Source organism: Rattus norvegicus, chromosome 5, assembly GCF_021556685.1.
Source record: "Rattus norvegicus strain SHRSP/BbbUtx chromosome 5, alternate assembly SHRSP_T2T, whole genome shotgun sequence".
Taxonomy (NCBI): Eukaryota; Metazoa; Chordata; class Mammalia; order Rodentia; family Muridae; genus Rattus; species Rattus norvegicus.
The window spans coordinates 24,528,499-24,546,766 of record NC_141538.1 but is presented as its reverse complement, the minus strand read 5'-3'; the positions used below and the strand labels follow the sequence as shown (position 1 = coordinate 24,546,766).

The window sequence follows — 18,268 nt, the reverse complement described above, 5'->3', positions numbered from 1 at the left end:
CCCTTTTTGGCCTCCTGTTTCTTGACTACAATGGGGGCCAGGGCTACCTTCTTCACCTTGACCTACTTTCCTTTGGGCATCTTGCTCAGCTGAAGGAGAGTCATTCTGTTTCTATTTTGTAGAATAATTTGAGGAGTGTTGGTATTAGCTCTTCTTTGAAAGTATAATGGACATCTGCACTAATGCTGTCTGCATCTGAACATTTTTTAGTTGGGAGATTTTAATGACTTTCTATTTCCTTGGGGAATTATAGGAATATTTAAGTTGTTTATCGGATCTTAATTTAACTTTGGCAAATGGTATCCATCTAGGAAATTGTCAATTCCTTTTAGTTTTTATCCAGTTTTGTAGAGTACAGGTTTTTAAAATATGACCTAATGATTCTTAGGATTTCCTTGATGTTGGTTTTTATGTCTCCCTTTTTGTTTCTGATTTTGTTAATTTGGATATTCTTTTTTCTGTCTTTTAGTTAGTTTGGATAGTAGTTTATCTATCTGAATTTTCTCGAGTTAATTCTTTGTTTCATTGATTTGTTTGTGTGTCTTGTTCTCTTTGTATCTATTTTATTGATTAAAGTCCTCCGTTTGATTATTTCCTGCCATCTACTCCTCTTGGATGGGTTTGCTTCTGTTTGTTCTAGAGCTAACATTGTGCAGTTAAGTTGTTAGTGTGAGGCCTCTCCAATTTCTTTATGAAGGCACTTAGTGCTATGAACTTTCCTCTTAGCACTGTTTTCATTATACCCCATGAGTTTGGGTCTGCTGTGCATTCATTTTCATTCAATTCTAGGAAGTCTTTAATTTTCTTCTTTATTTCTGCCTTAACACAGTAGTCATTTTAGATAGAATTGTTCAGTTTCCATGAGTTTGTAAACTTTCTGTTCTTTGTATTGTTGAAATCCAGCTTCAATCCATGGTGGTTTGATAGGATGCTGAGGTGTTTTTTTATTTTTTATTTATTTATTTTTTTGTATGTGTTGTGACTAAGTATGTTGTCAGTTTGGAGAATGTTCTGGGAGGTGTTGTGAAGATGGTATATTCTTTTGTGTTTGGGTGAAAGGTCTTATAGATATTTGTTAGTTCCATTTGTATTATAATGTCTGTTAACTCTATTATTTCTCCTTTTAGTTTGTGTCTAGGTGACCTGTCCATTGGCAAGAGTAGGGTATTGAAGTCTCCCCCTACCAATGTGTGAGGATCAAGATGGGATTTAAGATTTAGTGATATTTCTTTTACTAATGTCTAAATTCCTTGTCTTTGGGGCATAAATGTTGAGAATTGAAATGTAATGTTGGTTGATTTTTTTTTTACCTTTGAGCATAAAGTTGTCCTTTCCTCTCTATTGATTCATTTTGGTTTGATGTCTATTTTGTTCAACACTATATAGCTACTCCAGCTTGCTTCTTGGTTCTGTTTGCTTGGCAAATCTTTTTTCTCTTACATTTTACTCTTAGGTAATTTCTATTTTTGATGTTGAGGTGTGTTTTTTTGTATACAGCAACATGGATTTTGTTTTTGCATCTATTTTTTTTAGCTCATTTCTTTGTATTGGGGGAAATTAGACCTGTGATATTGAGAAATATCAATATGACCAATATTGTTAATTCTTGTTATGTTGTTGTTGTTAGTGGTGATAGTGTATGTTTTGTGTGTGTGTGTGTTTGTGTGTGTGTGTGTGTGTGTGTGTGTGTGTGTTTTCCTTCTATGGTTTATGATTGTTTGAATATATTGATTGCCTGTGATTTTGTTGGTGTAGTTAACCTTGTTGGGTTGAAGTTTTCTTTCTTGTACTTTCTGTAGGACTGGATTTGTGGACAGATACTGTTTAAAATTGACTTTATCATAGACCAACCTGTTTTCTCCACTTATGGTATAGAAAGATTGTCTAGCATACTAGTCTGGGATGACATCTCTTCACTGTTGGAGTCTGCAGCACATCTGTCCAGGCTTCTACTTTTTTGTTTTTATTTTTGGCTCTTTGAGGCCCTAAGTCAAGTATAATTCCAATAGGCCAATATGTTTCTTGACATTTTTTGTCTTGCAGCTTTCAACATTCTTTCTTCATTCTGTGTGTTTAGTGTTTTGATTATTATATACCGAGGGGAATTTAACTTTAGGTGCAATCTATGGGGTGTTCTTTAAGCTTCTTGTATCTTTATCAGCATGTTCTTCTTTAGGTTAGGTAAATTTTCTTCTATGATTTTGTTAAAATATTTTCTGGACTTTATGGTGGGAATCTTCTCCTTCACTTATCTCTATTATTTTTCAGTTTTGTCTGTGTCAGGAATTTTTAGAGTTATCATTTTTTTACTCATGTACGGCATAGCCATATCCTCTAGAAATGGCAAGAGTCATGAAGTCAGCACTGCTGCTTGACATCGTTCCAGCAAAGCTGAGCAGACTGCTGTAATCGCTGTTCTTCTATCTCTAACTTTTGTGTTTTGGTCTCTGAGTATTCAGGACTTTCTGACATATGATTCATATTATTTCTTTTCCTGAGAAAAATTACATCTGAATCTTTTTAATTAATCCACTTTACAAATCAATATCAGTACCCTCTCCCCTCCCAGCCCTTCCCCACATTTCCTTCTCTGAGAAGGTGAAGGTTTCTTCTGGGTATCACCCCCCTGGCACATCAAATCACTGAAGGACTAATGTCTGAGTCTTTTTAGGAAAATCTTAACATTAACTTTATCTGGCTGCTACTTGGAAGTGTTCCTTATGCCCTGGAGATCATTAAACAGACATAAACACACAGCTAGATGAGGCCCTTACTCTAAGAATCTTCTTGAGGCATCTGCCCCAGAGCAAACTCAAACAGTATAATTGATGTAGGGCAAACAGAGACAGTTGACCAACTGACTAGCCAGGAGTATAGGTTATAGATTCAAGGTCTCTTTTTTATTATACTCTTAGACGACTCTAAAATTGTACAGCGAAGATAAGGAGTTATACAGGGTACACTCCTGAAGAAATAAAACTCAGTAAATAAGATAGATTGAGTAAAATAAGCATTTTCTACTTTATATTATAGATGATAAAATATATAGACAGAGAGTAAAAGATGTTAGGAATTAGTGTTTGCCGCTCATAAAAAGACAGGTTCAGATATTTTGTTTGTCTAGAATGCTTGCAAACATTAAACACTGCCAATCTAAAAGCAGGCTGTCATATAATATATGTATTTGCTTTAGAGGAGACATTATTTAGATTTTTAAAATTGGATATATAGTAATAATGATAACAATAATAATTTCTCTTTGTATTGTCTAATTATTACTGAATTTGTAACCTTGGATATGTAATGAACAGTCAACATACATTTTATGCCACTTGGATAATCATGTCTTTGTTCTGTGAAACTTGTATAAATAAGGAATCACCTTGTTCCTAGTTGGTCAGAGCATGAAAAATGGTCTGATTGCTAATAGAGCCACAGAAGCAGCCTGTTTGCTAGCAGACCTGACTATCTTGCTTGGATCACTTTCTCCCTTAGCTGACTCATCTTCTCTACCAGCTGCCCTGTCATCAAAGACCCTGTGATGCTCCTCTCTGTGCTGGGAGAGGTCTCCCAGTAAGGCCCACTGCACATGTACCTATTTCTTGTATCATATATTCTGATCTGAGATTCTCTCTTCCATCTCTTGTATTCTGTTGTTGATGCATGTGTCTGTAATTCCTGTTGGCTGATTTAGCTTTTCCATCTCCAAAATTCCCTCAGTTTGTTATTTTCTTTATTGCTTCTATTTCCACCTCTCTGGTCTTAAACAGTTTTATTTATTTCCTTCAATTGTTTGTTCTTTTCATGTCTTTCTTTAAGGGATTTATTGATTTCCTCAAATTCTTTTATTGTCTTATCCTTAATTTCTTTAGGGAATGCATTCATTTGCTCTTTAAGGACCTCTATCATCTTCATAAAGTTCATCTTAAGATCATTTTCTTGGGCTTCAGGTGTGTTGGAATATTCAGGGTTTGATGTAGTGGAATGGGTGGACTCTGTTAGGGACCTATTGCCCTGCCTCTTGTTGATTGTGTTCTCACAATGGCACATGGATTTGGAGTGATTATAGGTCTAGGTGCTGATTTCTGGGTTTGTCTTTCTCGGATGCATGTTTTCTTCTTCAGTTTCTGTTATTTCTCTTTCTTGGTTTTCTGAAAGGAGTGGCCTGTGCTTGAATAAAGGGTCTCTATCAATGTCATGGGTTGGATTTGATAGCCTGGATGACCTCTGGTCCAGCAGGGGGTTTCTGCCAAAATTGGCAGCTAAAATTCTGGCCTCTGATTTGGCTTGCGGTGCTTTGAGATTCAGGATCCTTGCTTGGCTTCTCATGGGTAGGCGGCTTTTGCCAGAGCATGGGTTAGTGTGTGGTGAGGAGAGGAGGGGCAGTTTGGGGTATGGAGGGCAGGCACCAGCAATGTGGGCCCTGGGAGTTGGGGAGGGAGTGGTGGCTTACCTGGCTTTCAGGGGGCTGGCCTGTCCTCTTTCAGTGTAGAAGGATCCCGCCAGAACTGTGGGCAGGGATGTGATGATGAAAGGAGGGACCATTGGGCGTTTTACAGGGCAGGCAAAGGTGGGTTGGGGAGTGTTCTTACCTAAGGCTCAGGATGTTGGCCTGGCCTCTGGTGGAGTATGAGGCTTCCACCTGTGCTTTCATTGACTCTTAATATATTTAAAATAGAAAATTTCTATTATCTCTGCTGCTCAACTTGAAATTTTATTTATATACATTCGAAACTGTATTATCTTTCTGATGTTAAAGATGTGTTTCCTGCAATGTAGAGAATTTTCTCTGTTTCTCTGTTTTAAACCTTAATTTGTTTAGAATTTACTTTTATGGTGTTGCTTCCTGTCCCTTCCAACATTGGACTATGAGATTATGTGTCACACCCAGCGTTTAACATGGATGTTGTTAATCTGAACTCAGGTCCTCATGCTTGTGCAACAAATGCTCTTACTCACTGAGCCATCTCTCAGATCCCTCACTATGACATTTTTATATACACATATCATTGTATGTTTATACACTGCCCAACTTCCCTCTCTCAAGTGTTCTAGCCCTTCACTTGTTCTCACCTTCTCCACAAATGGTCCCATGTCTACTTTCATGGTGTGTGTGTGTGTGTGTGTGTGTGTGTGTGTGTGTGTGTGTGTGCATGTATCCATGTGCACTTGTCTGTGTTCTGCATGAGAGAAAACATGGTAGTTTTCTTTCTAAGCCTGGGTTATTTTGCTTAACTTGATCTCCAGTTCTATCAATTTCTTGCAAATGGCAAACTTTCAGTCTTCATGACTGAGTAAGACAACTGTGTACATATTCCATATTTATCCATTAATATGTGGGTGAACATCTAATCTGTTGGCCCCTACGAACTATATAACCATAAAAATGGGTATGCATGAGTCTCTGGGGTACGCTGACTTAGATTCTTAGATTATGCTTAATGATAGAATAAGTGGATCATATAATCATTCTATTTTCAGGTTTTTTTTTGAGACATTTCCCTGCTGACTTCCTTGCAACAGTTTACATCCCCTCCGGCAGTGCATACAGACACCTCTTTTTCTACATGCTATTTTAAAATTAAATTAATTTATTTCTTCACTTTTTATCCCAATATCAATCTTCCCTCTCCTCCCAGTAACCACTCACACAGATCCTCCTCTTCTCCTTTTCAAAGGAGGAGCTCCCCTCTGGGTGTTGGCCTCACCCTATACCTCCTCCTTGCACATCAAGTCACTCCAGGACCAGGCACATCCTCTCCCACTGAGGACAGACAAGACAGACCATTTAAGGGAACAGGATTCAAAGTTGCTTATATGCTACATATATGCAGGGGGCTTATCACAGGAAAATGGATTTAAAATCACATCTCATTTTGCTGATATAGGACTTTAAAATGGACATAAATAATTCCCATAAAGAAATACAGGAGAACACAGAGAAACAAGTAGAAGCCTTTAAAGAGGAAACACAAAATTCCCTTAAAGAATTACAGGAAAACCCAACCAAACAAATAAAGGAATTGAACAAAACCATCCAGGATTTAAAAATGGAAATAGAAACAATAAAGAAAGCACCAAGGGAGATGACCCTGGAGATAGAAACCCTAGGGAAGTCATAGATGGGAGTATTGCCAACAGAATACAAGAGATAGAAAAGAGACTCTATGGGGAAGAAGATACCATAGAAAACATTGACACAACCATAAAAGAAAATATAAAATGCAAAAATCTCCTAAGTCAAAACATCTATGAAATCCAGGATACAATGAGAAGGTCAAACCTATGAATAATAGGTATAGAAGAGAGCAAAGACTCCCACCTTAAAAGTCCAATAAATATCTTCAACAAAATTGTAGAAGAAAACTTCCCTAACCCAAAGAAAGAGATGCCCATAGACATATATGAAGCCTACAGAACTCCAAATAAATTGGACCAGAAAAGAAATTCCTCCCATCACATAAGAGTCAAAACACAAACAAGTGAAACAAACAAAAAAAAGAATATTAAAAGCAGTAAGGGAAAAAAAGTAACGTAACATATAAAGGCAGACCTATCAGAATTACACCAAGACTTCTACCCAGAGACTATGAAAGCCAGAAGATCCTGGGCAGATAACATGGACTCTAAGAGAACACAAATGCCAACCAAATCAGCAAAACTTTCAATTAACATAGATGGAGAAACCAAGATATTCCATGACAAAACCAAATTTAAGCAATATCTTCCCATGAATCCACCCCTACAGAGGATAATGGAAAACTCTAACATAACGAGGGAAAATACACCCCAGAAAAAACAAGAAAATAGTATTTTTGCAACAAAAGCAAAAGAAGAGAGACACACAAACATAATTCCACCTCTAACAACAAAAATAATAGGAAACAACCATCACTATTGCTTAATATCTCAACATCAATGGACTCAATTCCCCAATAAAAAGACATAGAGTAACAGACTGGATATGTAAAGAGGACCCAACATTTTACTGCATACAGGAAACACACCTCAGTGACAAAGACAGATACTCCCTCAGAGTTAAAGACTGGAAAATGATTTTCCAAGCAAATGGTCCTAGGAATCAAGCTGGAGTAGCCATTCTAATATCCAATAAAATCAACTTTCACCCAAAAATTATTTAAAAAGATAAGGAAGAACACTTCATATTCATCAAAGGAAAAATCCACCAAGATGAACTCTCAATCCTAAATATCTATCCTCCAATGCAAGCATACCTCCATTCATAAAAGAAAACTTCCTAAAGCTCAAAGCACACACTGCACCTCACCCAATAATATTGGGTGATTTTAGCACCCCATTCTCATCAATGGACAGATCATGGAAACAGAAATTAAACAGAAACATAGAGAAATGAACAAAAGTTATGAACCAAATGGATTTAACAGATATTTGTAGAACATTTCATCCTAAAACAAAAGATTATACCTTCTTCTCAGCACCTCATGTTACCTTCTTCAAAATTGACCATATAATTGGTCATAAAACAGGCCTCAACAGATACAAGATAATTGAAATAACCCCTGTATCCTATCAGATCACCACAGACTAAGGCTGTTTTTCAACAATAACAAAAATGACAGAAAGCCCCCATATATGGAAGTTGAACAATGATCTACTCAATGATAACTTTGTCAAGGAAGAAATAAGGAAAGAAATTAAAGACTTTTTAGAATTTAATGACAATGAAGGCACAATATACCCAAACTTATATAGGACACAGGAAAGCAGTGCTAAGAGGAAAATGCATAGCTCTGAGTGCTTCCAAAAAGAAACTGGAGAGAGCATACACCAGCAGGTTGATAGCATGCCTAAAAACTCTAGAAAAAAAATAAGTAAAGACACTCAAGAGGTGTAGAAGGCAGGAAATCATCAAACTCAGGGCTGAAATCAACCAAGTAGAAACAGATAGAACTATACAAAGCATCGACAAAACCAGGAGCTATTTCTTTGAGAAAATCAACAAGATAGATAAACCCTTAGCCACACTAACCAGAGGGCACAGAGTCAGTGTCCAAATTAACAAAATCAGAAATGAAAAGAGAGATATAACAACAGAAACTGAGGAAATTAAAAAATCATCAGATCCTAGTACAAAAGCCTATACTCAACTGGAAAATCTGGATGAAATGGATAATTTTCTAGACAGATACCAGGTACCAAAGTTAAATCAAGATCAGATCAACCATCTAAACAGTCCCTTAACTCCTAAAGAAATAGAAACAGTTATTAAAAATCTGTCAACCCAAAAAAGCCCAGGATCAGATGGGTTTAGTGCAGAATTCTATTAGACTGTCATAGAAGACCTAATAACAATATTGTCCAAACTATTCCACAAAATAGAAACAGAAGGATCGCCATGCAATTCAATAAAGGACCAGTATGCTTATACTGAAACGACAGGAAGACCCAACAAAGAAAGAGAACTTCAGACCAATTTCCCTTATGAATATCAATGCAAAAGTACTCAATAAAATTCTAGCAAACTGAATCCAAGAACACATGAAAATGATCATCATGATCAAGTAGGCCTCATCCCAGAGATGCAGGGATGGTTCGATATATGGAAATCCATCAATATAATCCACTGTGTATACAAACTCAAAGATAAAAACTACATGATCATTTCATTAGATGCTAAGAAAGCATTTGACAAAATTCAACACCCCTTCATGTTAAAAGTCTTGGAAAGATCCGGCATTCAAGGCCCATACAAACAATATACAGCAAACCAGTAGCTAACATCAAACTAAATGGAGAGAAACTCGAAGCAATCCCACTGAAATCAGGGACTAGATAGGCTGCCCACTCTCTCCCCACTTAAGTGACCCCAAAAGTTTCACCAGAGAACTTTTTTCTTTTGTATCACTCTACTACAAATATAGCCTCATTTACTTTGGCAAAAGATGTCAATATATTCACTGATATTAGCAGTTTCCCTGTGAAGAAATGAGTTACACTGGTAAGTGGAGAGTGGCTTTTTTCCAGCAGACAGTCAGGATGGACTTTCTTTAAATGAGTGGTTAAACCCATGGCTCAAGAGCTCGTTGGGAGTCACATATCACATACTCAGCATATCAGATATTTAAATTACAATTCACAATAGTAGCAAAATTACAGTTATGAAGTAGCAATAAAATAATTTAATATTTGGAGGTCTCTGCAGCATGAGGAAGTGTTTTAAAGGGCCGCAGCACTAGGAAGGTTGGGAACCACTGCTTTAAGTGAATGTGTAGGCTTCACGAATGCATCAAGACAGCAAATCTTTATCCTGCACTTTAACACTTAATGCTTGCTAGCTGAATGAGTATAGATTTATGAAGCTAGTGTCAGAAATAAACTGGAAAGAAAGGAGCTCTGATGGTCCATTAGCTGCTTGTCTTGACTTATCCTCTAAGGTGGGGTTAGACTGAACAATGGGGAGCATTTCTTTCTTTTTTCTTTTTTTTTGCATTTTAAAATTTGCATATGGTTATATTTCTTTTTTTTCTCCACTTCTATTAAATTGGGTATTTCTTATTTACATTTCAAATGTTATTCCCTTTCCCTGTTTCCTGTCCATCAGCCCTCTAACCCCTCTCCCTCCTCTTCTATATGGGTGTTCCTCTCCCCATCCACCCCCTATTGTAGCCCCAAACAACAGTCCCTTACACTTGGCAGGACTAAGGGCTTCCTTTCCACTTGTGACCCAACAAGGCTATCATTGCTTCATATGCAGTTGGAGCCCAGGGTCAGTCCATGTATAGTCTTTGGGTAGTGGTTTAGTCCCTGGAAGCTCTGGCCACCAGAGAATGTTTAAGCCTGATAAACAACGTCAGTAAATTGGCTGGATATAAAATTAACTCATACAAATCAGTAGCCTTCCTCTACTTAAAAAATAAACAGGATGAGAAAGAAATTAGGGAAATGACATCCTTCACAGTAGTCACAAATAACTTATAATACTTCAGTGTGACTTTAACCAAGCAAGTGAAAGATCTGTTTGACAAGAACTTCAAGTCTCTGTAGAAAGAAATTAAAGAAGATCTCAGAAGATGGAAAGTCCTCCCATGCTCATGCATTGGCAGGATTAATATAATAAAAATGGCCATTTTGCCAAAAGCAATGCAATCCCCATCACAATTTCCACTCAATTCTTCATAGAGTTAGAAAGAGCAATTTGTAAATTCATCTGTAATAACAAAAAACCCAGGATAGCAAAAACTATCTTTAACAATAAAAGAATTTCTTGGGGAATCACCATCCCTGACCTTAAGCTGTATTACAGAGCAATAGTGATAAAACTCTATGGTATTGGTATTGAGACAGGCAGGTACATCAATGGAATAGAACTGAAAACCCCAGAAATGAACCTACACACCTATGGTCACTTGATCTTTGACAAAGGACCTAAAATCATCCAATGGAAAAAAAGATAGCATGTTCAACAAATGGTGCTGGTTCAACTGGAAGTCAGTATGTAGAAGAATGCAAATCGATCCATTCTTACCACCTTGTACAAAGCTTAAGTCCAAGTTGGTCAAGGACCTCCACATAAAACCAGATACACTCAAACTAATAAAGGAAAAAGTGGGGAACAGCCTCGAACATATGGGCACTGGGGAAATTTTCCTGAATAGAACACCAATAGTTTATGCTCTAAGATCAAGAATCGATGAATCAGATATCATAAAATTGCAAAGCTTCTGTAAGGCAAAGGACACTGTCATTAGGACAAAACAGCAACCAACAGATTGGTAAAAGATTCTTACCAATCCTACATCTGATAGAGAGCTTATATCCAATATATACAAAGAACTCATGAAGTTAGATGCCAGAGAATCAAATAACTCTATTAAAAATGGGGTACAGAGCTAAACAAAGAATTGACAGCTGAGGAATATCAAATGGCTGAGAAGTACCTAAAGAAATGTTCAATATCCTTAATCATCAAGGAAATGCAAATCAAAACAACCCTGAGATTCCACCTCACACCACTCAGAATGGCTAAGATAAAAATACTCAGGTGACACCAGATGCTGGCAAGGATGTGGAGAAAGAGGACCAATCTTCCATTGTTGGTGGGATTGCAAACTGGTACAACCATTCTGGAAATTAGTCTGGAGATTTCTCAGAAAATTTGATATAGTACTACCTGAGGACCCAGCTATACCACTCTTGGGCATATACCCAAAAGATACTTCAACATGTAACAAGGACACATGCTCCACTATGTTCTTAACAGCCTTATTCATAATAGTCAGAAGCTGGAAAGAACCCAGATGCCCTTCAACAGGGGAATGGATATAGAAAATGTGGTACATTGCACAATGGAGTAATATTCAGCTATCAAAAACCATGACTTCATGAAATTCATTGGCAAATGGATGGAACTAGAAAAAGTCATTCTGAGTGAGGTAATCCAGTTACAAGAAAACACACATGGTATGTACTCACTGATAAGTGGATATTAGCCAAAAGGCTTGAATTACCCAAGATCAAGCCACAGACCACATGTAGCTCAAAAGGACAACCAAAGTGTGGATGCTTCAGTCCTTCTTAAAAGGGGGAATAAAAATATTCAAAGGAGGGTATATGGAGACAAAGTTTGGAGCAGAGACTGAAGCAATGACCATTCAGAGCCTGCCCCACCTTGGGATCCAGACCATATTACATACAGCCACCAAACCTAGACAACATTGATGAAGCCAAGGAGTGTATGCTGACAGGAGGCTGATACAGCTGTCTTCCTGAGAGGCTCAGCCAGAGCATGACAAATACAGAGTCGAATGCTAGCAGCAAACCATTGAACTGAGAGTGAGGTCCTCATTAGAGGAGTTAGAGAAAGGTTTGAAAGAGCTGCAGGGGCTTCTAACCCCTTAAGAACAATGATACCAACCAACCAGAGCTCCCAGGGACTAAACCATTACCCAAAGAGTACACATGGACAGACCTGTGGCTTCAGATGCATATGTAGCAGAGGATGGCCTTTTTGGTCACCATTGGGAAGAAAAGCCCTTTATTCTGCCAAGGGTGGACCCCCCACAACCCAGTGTAGGGGAATGTCAGGGTGAAAATCAGGGTGGTTTGGGAGGGGGAACATCCTCATAGAAAAGGGGAAGTGGGGATGAAATAGGGGACTTATGGACGTGAAACGGGGTAAGGAAATAACGTTTGAAATGCAAATAAAAAGTCCAAGAAAAAAAAGTAAGTGGAATAACAAGGGCATTATAAAACGAAAGCATCAACCTCAAAAAGAAACAATGGACAAAAATAAAAAAAATTGCATGGGGGCTGCAAAAATGGTTTAGCACTGAAGAGCTCTTGTTCTTACAGAGGGCCCACATGGTGGCTCACAACCAACGGTGGAAGTAAAGATGGTAGATAAAGTAAACATGTGACTAAAATCATAGTTAAATGGAAAAGGGGAAATGTGGGAGGGGGAAGGAATGAAGGAGGGGGAGATCTAATAATGATAAAATGATGTGTCCCATCCATGATTTATTGTGCTGAGCCTATACTGCACAATGCCAAACACCTCCCAGGAGAAAGGATGGATGCCTGTAGACATTAGGTAGTCCACTGGAGCCTCCGAGTTTTAGGAATTTACCATACCAAGCACTAGCCTAGAGGAGGCTGTAGAGACTGACCCACACGCTGGAGCTCAGGCTATCAGACTCACTTTACTCTCAGCTGATGAGGACTGTGCCTAGTTTCTCCTGTAGGCTTTCCTGTCTAAGCTGGATCTTTTTCTGCCTGCAAGTTTGACTCATCAGTTCCTCACTTCTCTGTTCTGCAGGGAACATACATTCATTCTTCCTACATAGCCTCTCACCATGGGGTTGTGGAAAATTGACTTAAAAATTTCCTAACCATCCCTATTCCTTGTTCTTAGGGATTGGGTGTTGGCTCAACCGTACACACCAGGTTACCCCCAAGATAGACCAGCTACAACCACTTGAGTAGAGGAAAGTTGCAAAATAGAGGTCTTACTTGCTGCTACCTATCCCACCTGGGCAGCCATTGTCTCAGCAAGGCCTACATCTGGATTTGAGGATTGAAAGAATGTGGGCAGGACAGCCCACCTCTTCTTGCCTAGACTGACTGTCTTCCCTTCTGGATGTCGTCTCTGCTTCCACTTCCCATGATGCTAGGTACATGGCTGGCTGGTGTGTTCTCATTGGTTATTTTCACTTTGTTGCACTGTCGTCTGTTTCTGCACATGTTCAGACTGTACTAGCACTCCCTATGTGAATTTCTGAAAGGCTTCCTTTCTGTCTCTTTTTGGAAGAAGAATGATTATGATGATGATGATGATGATGATGATGATGATGATGATGATCATGATCATGATGATCATGATGATATATTTTTGTTTATTGTGGGTTCTATCATATGACAGATGAACCTAATTCTTCATATCAGAATCCTATAATTTAACCGTCTCAGTGTCAATGGTTTTTCTCTTTGGCCTTGTTCTGAAATTATAAATTAATTTATTTTGTTTTATGTGCATAGCTGTTTTCCTGCCTTGCAAGCACATTAAGTATGTAGTTCCTTGGTAGAGCACTTACCTAGGAAGTGCAAGGCCCTGGGTTCGGTCCCCAGCTCCAAAAAAAAGAACCAAAAAAAAAAAAGTATGTAGTTCCTGCAGAAGCTCAGAAGTGAGTTCCTTTGAGCTGAGGTTACCAATGACTGTGAGCTGCTGCTGTGGGTGATGGGGACCAAAGTTAGGTCCTCTAGAAGAACAGATGAGCTCCTAATTGCCGAGCCATTTCTTCAGCTCCTGGCTTTGCTTTAGAATCATGTGTAGTTAACTGTTCAAGCCATCTTTTCTCTCAATGCCTGCGGTATTTGTGTATAGTAGGTTGCCCTTGTACAAGGTCTAGACTGGGATTCTCCTTCTATCCAACTGACTTTTATTTCCTTGAGTATAGTTTTGGTAATGGTAGCTCTTTCCATTTGTTTTGGTCTCTCCATTCCCTACCTGTATCTTTTAGCTGGAGGTCAACTTGTTTTGTGTTCTCCTTCAGTCATTCTTTTAAGGACAGTGCCTTCTTCATTTCCTCCCTGACCTGATTTTTAGCTTGAGAGGACAAGCATGTTCTTGGATTCTCAGGTGGTTCACTTAAGACAGATGGTTTTTTAATTAATTCATTTATATTTCGCTGTTTTTATTATATGCATAGGGGCTCTAGTTAGGCACTATTGGTTATTGTAATGTCATCTCTTCAGAGTTACTAATACTATTTTTGAAGGATGACTGTAAAAGGAAGAGGAAAATGCTGAAGCCATGTAATGCAGTAGCCTACCAACTGATGGTTTTCAGTGATCATATTACTAATCAGAGAATTTTCTCAGATAAACACTTAAGTGGAAAGCGTGTTCTTTTGCATGACAACCTTTAGGTCACTTTACCCTTTCCTAGAATATGTACTGGCTTCCCTAGCCCAAAGTGACATTGAGCACATGGTAGTTATTATTTTTCTTCTTCTTGGACAATTGGCCTTCTCTCCTTAGAGTTAGTCTCTGTCTACATCATGGTCTTTGGGGCTCAAGAGATAAACTTTTTAAAAATAGGTTATTACTAAATTTCTTCTCTCTTTTTTAACTTATTCATTTTGTTCCACTCACCAACACCCCTTCCCAGTCAGCCCCTCCCACAATCCTTCCCATATCCCCTTCACTTTTGAGCAGGTGGGGCCCCTCTGGGTATCCTACCACCCCAGCATATCTAGTCTCTGCAAGGCTAGATGCTTCTTCTTCCACTGAGGCCAGACAAGGCAGCTCAACTAGAAGAATATACCCCATATACATGCCACAGCTTTTGGAATGGTCCCCTCTACAGTTGTTTGGGACCCACATGAAGACCAGGCTATACATCTGCTACATATGTGTGGGGAGTCCAGGTCCAGCCTGTGTATATTCTCTTTTGGTGGTTCAGACTCTGAAAGCCATTAGGGTCTAGGTTAGTTGATTCTGTTGATCTTCTTGTAGTGTTCCTAACCCTTAGGACCTTCCATCTTTCTTCCTACTCTTCCATAAGAGTCCCGACCTCCATCTAGTATTTGGCTGTGGGTATCTGCATCTATCTGCAGACTATCAGCTGATCTCAAAAGAGGACAGCTCCTGTGTGCAAGCATAGCAGAGTATCTATCATTAATAGAGTCAGGGATTGGTGCTTGCCTCTTCTCTGTCTTAAGATAACCACACCAAACTGTTACATAAAGTAGGTGCCCAAGAATATATATATATATATATATATATATATATACATATATATATATATATTTTATTAACTTGAGTATTTCTTATATACATTTCAAGTGTTATTCCCTTTCCCGGTTTCCAGGCAATCATCCCCCTCCCCCCTCCCCTTCCTTACAGGTGTTCCCCTCCCCATCCTACCCCCCTTGCTGCCCTCCCCCCAACAATCTAGTTCACTGGGGGTTCAGTCCTAGCAGGACCCAGGGCTTCCCCTTCCACTGGTGCTCTTACTAGGATATTCATTGCTACCTATGAGGTCAGAGTCCAGGGTCAGTCCATGTATAGTCTTTAGGTAGTGGCTTAGTCCCTGGAAGCTCTGGTTGCTTGGCATTGTTGTACATATGGGGTCTCGAGCCCCTTCAAGCTCTTCCAGTTCTTTCTCTGATTCCTTCAACGGGGTTCCTATTCTCACTTCAGTGGTTTGCTGCTGGCATTCGCCTCTGTATTTGCTGTATTCTGGCTGTGTCTCTCAGGAGAGATCTACATCCGGCTCCTGTCGGCCTGCACTTCTTTGCTTCATCCATCTTGTCTAATTGAGTGGCTGTATATGTATGGGCCACATGTGGGGCAGGCTCTGAAGGTGTTCCTTCAGTCTCTGTTTTAATCTTTGCCTCTCTATTCCCTGCCAAGGGTATTCTTGTTCCCCTTTAAAGAAGGAGTGAAGCATTCACATTTTTATCATCCGTCTTGAGTTTCATTTGTTCTAGGCATCTAGGGTAATTCAAGCATTTGGGTGCCCAAGAATATTAATAATAACTTTGTTTATAACTTTTAATCATAGAAGTTCTTATGGTAAAATTTACTGTCTAGCTACAGTTTCTTTTATTATTTGGGCACAGACATACATCTTCCAGCTCTGCTTTTGCTTTATTATGTGGTATCTTTTGGGAACACAAATTTGTTTCCCCTTATTTTGCTAGATCACAAATACTGCTAATTGCCCCCTGAAAGAAAGACCCAGAAAGTCACAAACCACTTGCATTTGCTTCATAGCATTTTGCCTTTCTCTGTTTTGTACAACTGTACATTTTAGGCATATTTTTCTTCTTACAGCAAGGCAGAGGAAGTTCAAAAATACATCTAAAACTGCACTTCTCAGAAAATGTTTTGGTGTATAGGATTACTGATTGGAAGCACACAGCTCTAAGGACTTCAAGCACATCCTGATTAGACATCTCTATTTCCTTTGTGGCTTAAGAAGCCATATATTAATCTGTATTTGAAATCATTGGCTCCAACGGATGGCTTCACATTGTTGGAAACTGCTAACTGCTAGCTCAGTAACAACTTGCATTCGTCATTTATTTTTTGAGGTTGCTGAATAAATTGAAGACCAGGAAACCAAAGATAAATTTAGCTCGTGTAGCACTGACGGATAGAAATTGTTCAGTGCAGTGGTATCAGTGAGACTCTACCAGTAATAAACTTGAAATTATAAGAATGTTGTAACATATAACTTCCCAGCAGATGAGAACTTCACTGGGTCAGACCACAGTCCCAGAACATAATACTGGAGACACTCTATTCATGGTTATTTACAAAATGAATAGCTACTTGCCCTAGAAGGATTGATATGATTGTTTAGCAAGGTCTTTGACAATCTAACAAAAAATCATCACAGCCTTCTGACAAATAGATTTTCCTAAGACCAAATTTTAGGCACATTTGCAAATTCATTGCAATTCATTGAAATCAAGAGCTTGTTTTTAGTATGAAGTGTGAATTAAATTATTGTAAATTAGATTAATATTTTTTTAGATCTACTGTCAGGTTTTTTCCTTTCTTTTTTAGCTCTTCTGTTTGGCATGCTGTTATGCGGTGTTTTCCAAATGAAGCAGGAGCTTCGAATGTTGCAAATGAAGCAGAATCATCTTTTGTTTTGTAATTTATTCTTTTGATGGTGATCAGAGAAGAAAGAACTGCCTCCCTTCTTGTTTCAGAAGCCTCAGGAAACCTTGGGCAGCTTAGTGGTTCTTGGGTCTGTAATGGTGCCCGATTACTGGGTGGATGGTACTAAGCCTAAAATGTGAGCACAGCAATGCCTTAATGGGGAATCTTACAATGGTCCCTCAGGGTGTCCTTAGTCAAGGTTTCATTCACATGCATGTGCACACACACACACACACACACACACACACACACACACACACAGACACAGAGAGAGAGAGAGAGACAGAGAGAAAGAGAGAGACAGAGAGACAGAGAGAAAGAGAGAGACAGACACACACATGTACACACACACAGACACAGAGAGAGAGAGAGAGACAGAGAGAAAGAGAGAGACAGAGAGAAAGAGAGAGACAGACAGACAGACACACACACACATGTACACACAGAGAGAGAGAGAGAGAGACAGAGACAGAGACAGAGACAGAGACAGAGAGACAGACAGACAGACAGACACACACACACTCGTACACACACACAGCAAGGACTGGTATTTACTGAAATGAATTCATTTCATGTATCACTTTATTCTGTCACTTTGACGGCTGGCTAGTAAAATAGAAGAGATATAAAAAGTGAAAAATCACATAAGGATTAATTTTGGCTCCTCCAGGAGCTCTGGATCTGTGTGTGTCATCAGAGCAGGCTCGGCTTAGTCACAGTTACTCATGATGTTGGAGAAGAGTGTTTCCTCAGGGGCATAGGTGGCAAGGGTGTGTGGGGGACACGAAAACAAAGCAAGCTCTAGAGGGACTGAAACATTTTGTATGGTGTCACTGGCTGTCAATATCTTCTGGCAGTAATAAAGTTACATGCTGTCCACAATTAGGCAAGTTGGTTCGTTAGTGGCTTCTGGGCTGGCTAGTAGAGGCAGCCCTGTGCCAGGTGCTGTCACCAGCCAAACAGGCAGAATGCTTCTCTTCCAGAGCATACAGTCCAGCAAGAGACAGCTGAAAGAGCACACCGTCTCATAAAGGAAGGCGTGGCACTATCTTGATGTCCCCGATTTTATCCTCTAGAGCTCTTCTTTGTAAAACTGCTAATGTTTTTATACATA

At 39.0% G+C, this 18,268-nt stretch overlaps 1 long non-coding RNA gene across 1 annotated transcript in view; it reads left to right on the top strand.

Moving 5' to 3' along the window:
* Window positions 1-18,035, top strand: part of LOC134478926 (uncharacterized) — a 50,336-nt gene extending 32,301 nt beyond the window's left edge. The window contains exon 3 of the long non-coding RNA XR_015620630.1: window positions 17,056-18,035. This is a non-coding gene — a long non-coding RNA (uncharacterized LOC134478926). The remainder of the gene's footprint in view (window positions 1-17,055) is intronic.
* Window positions 18,036-18,268: the final 233 nt, after the last annotated feature.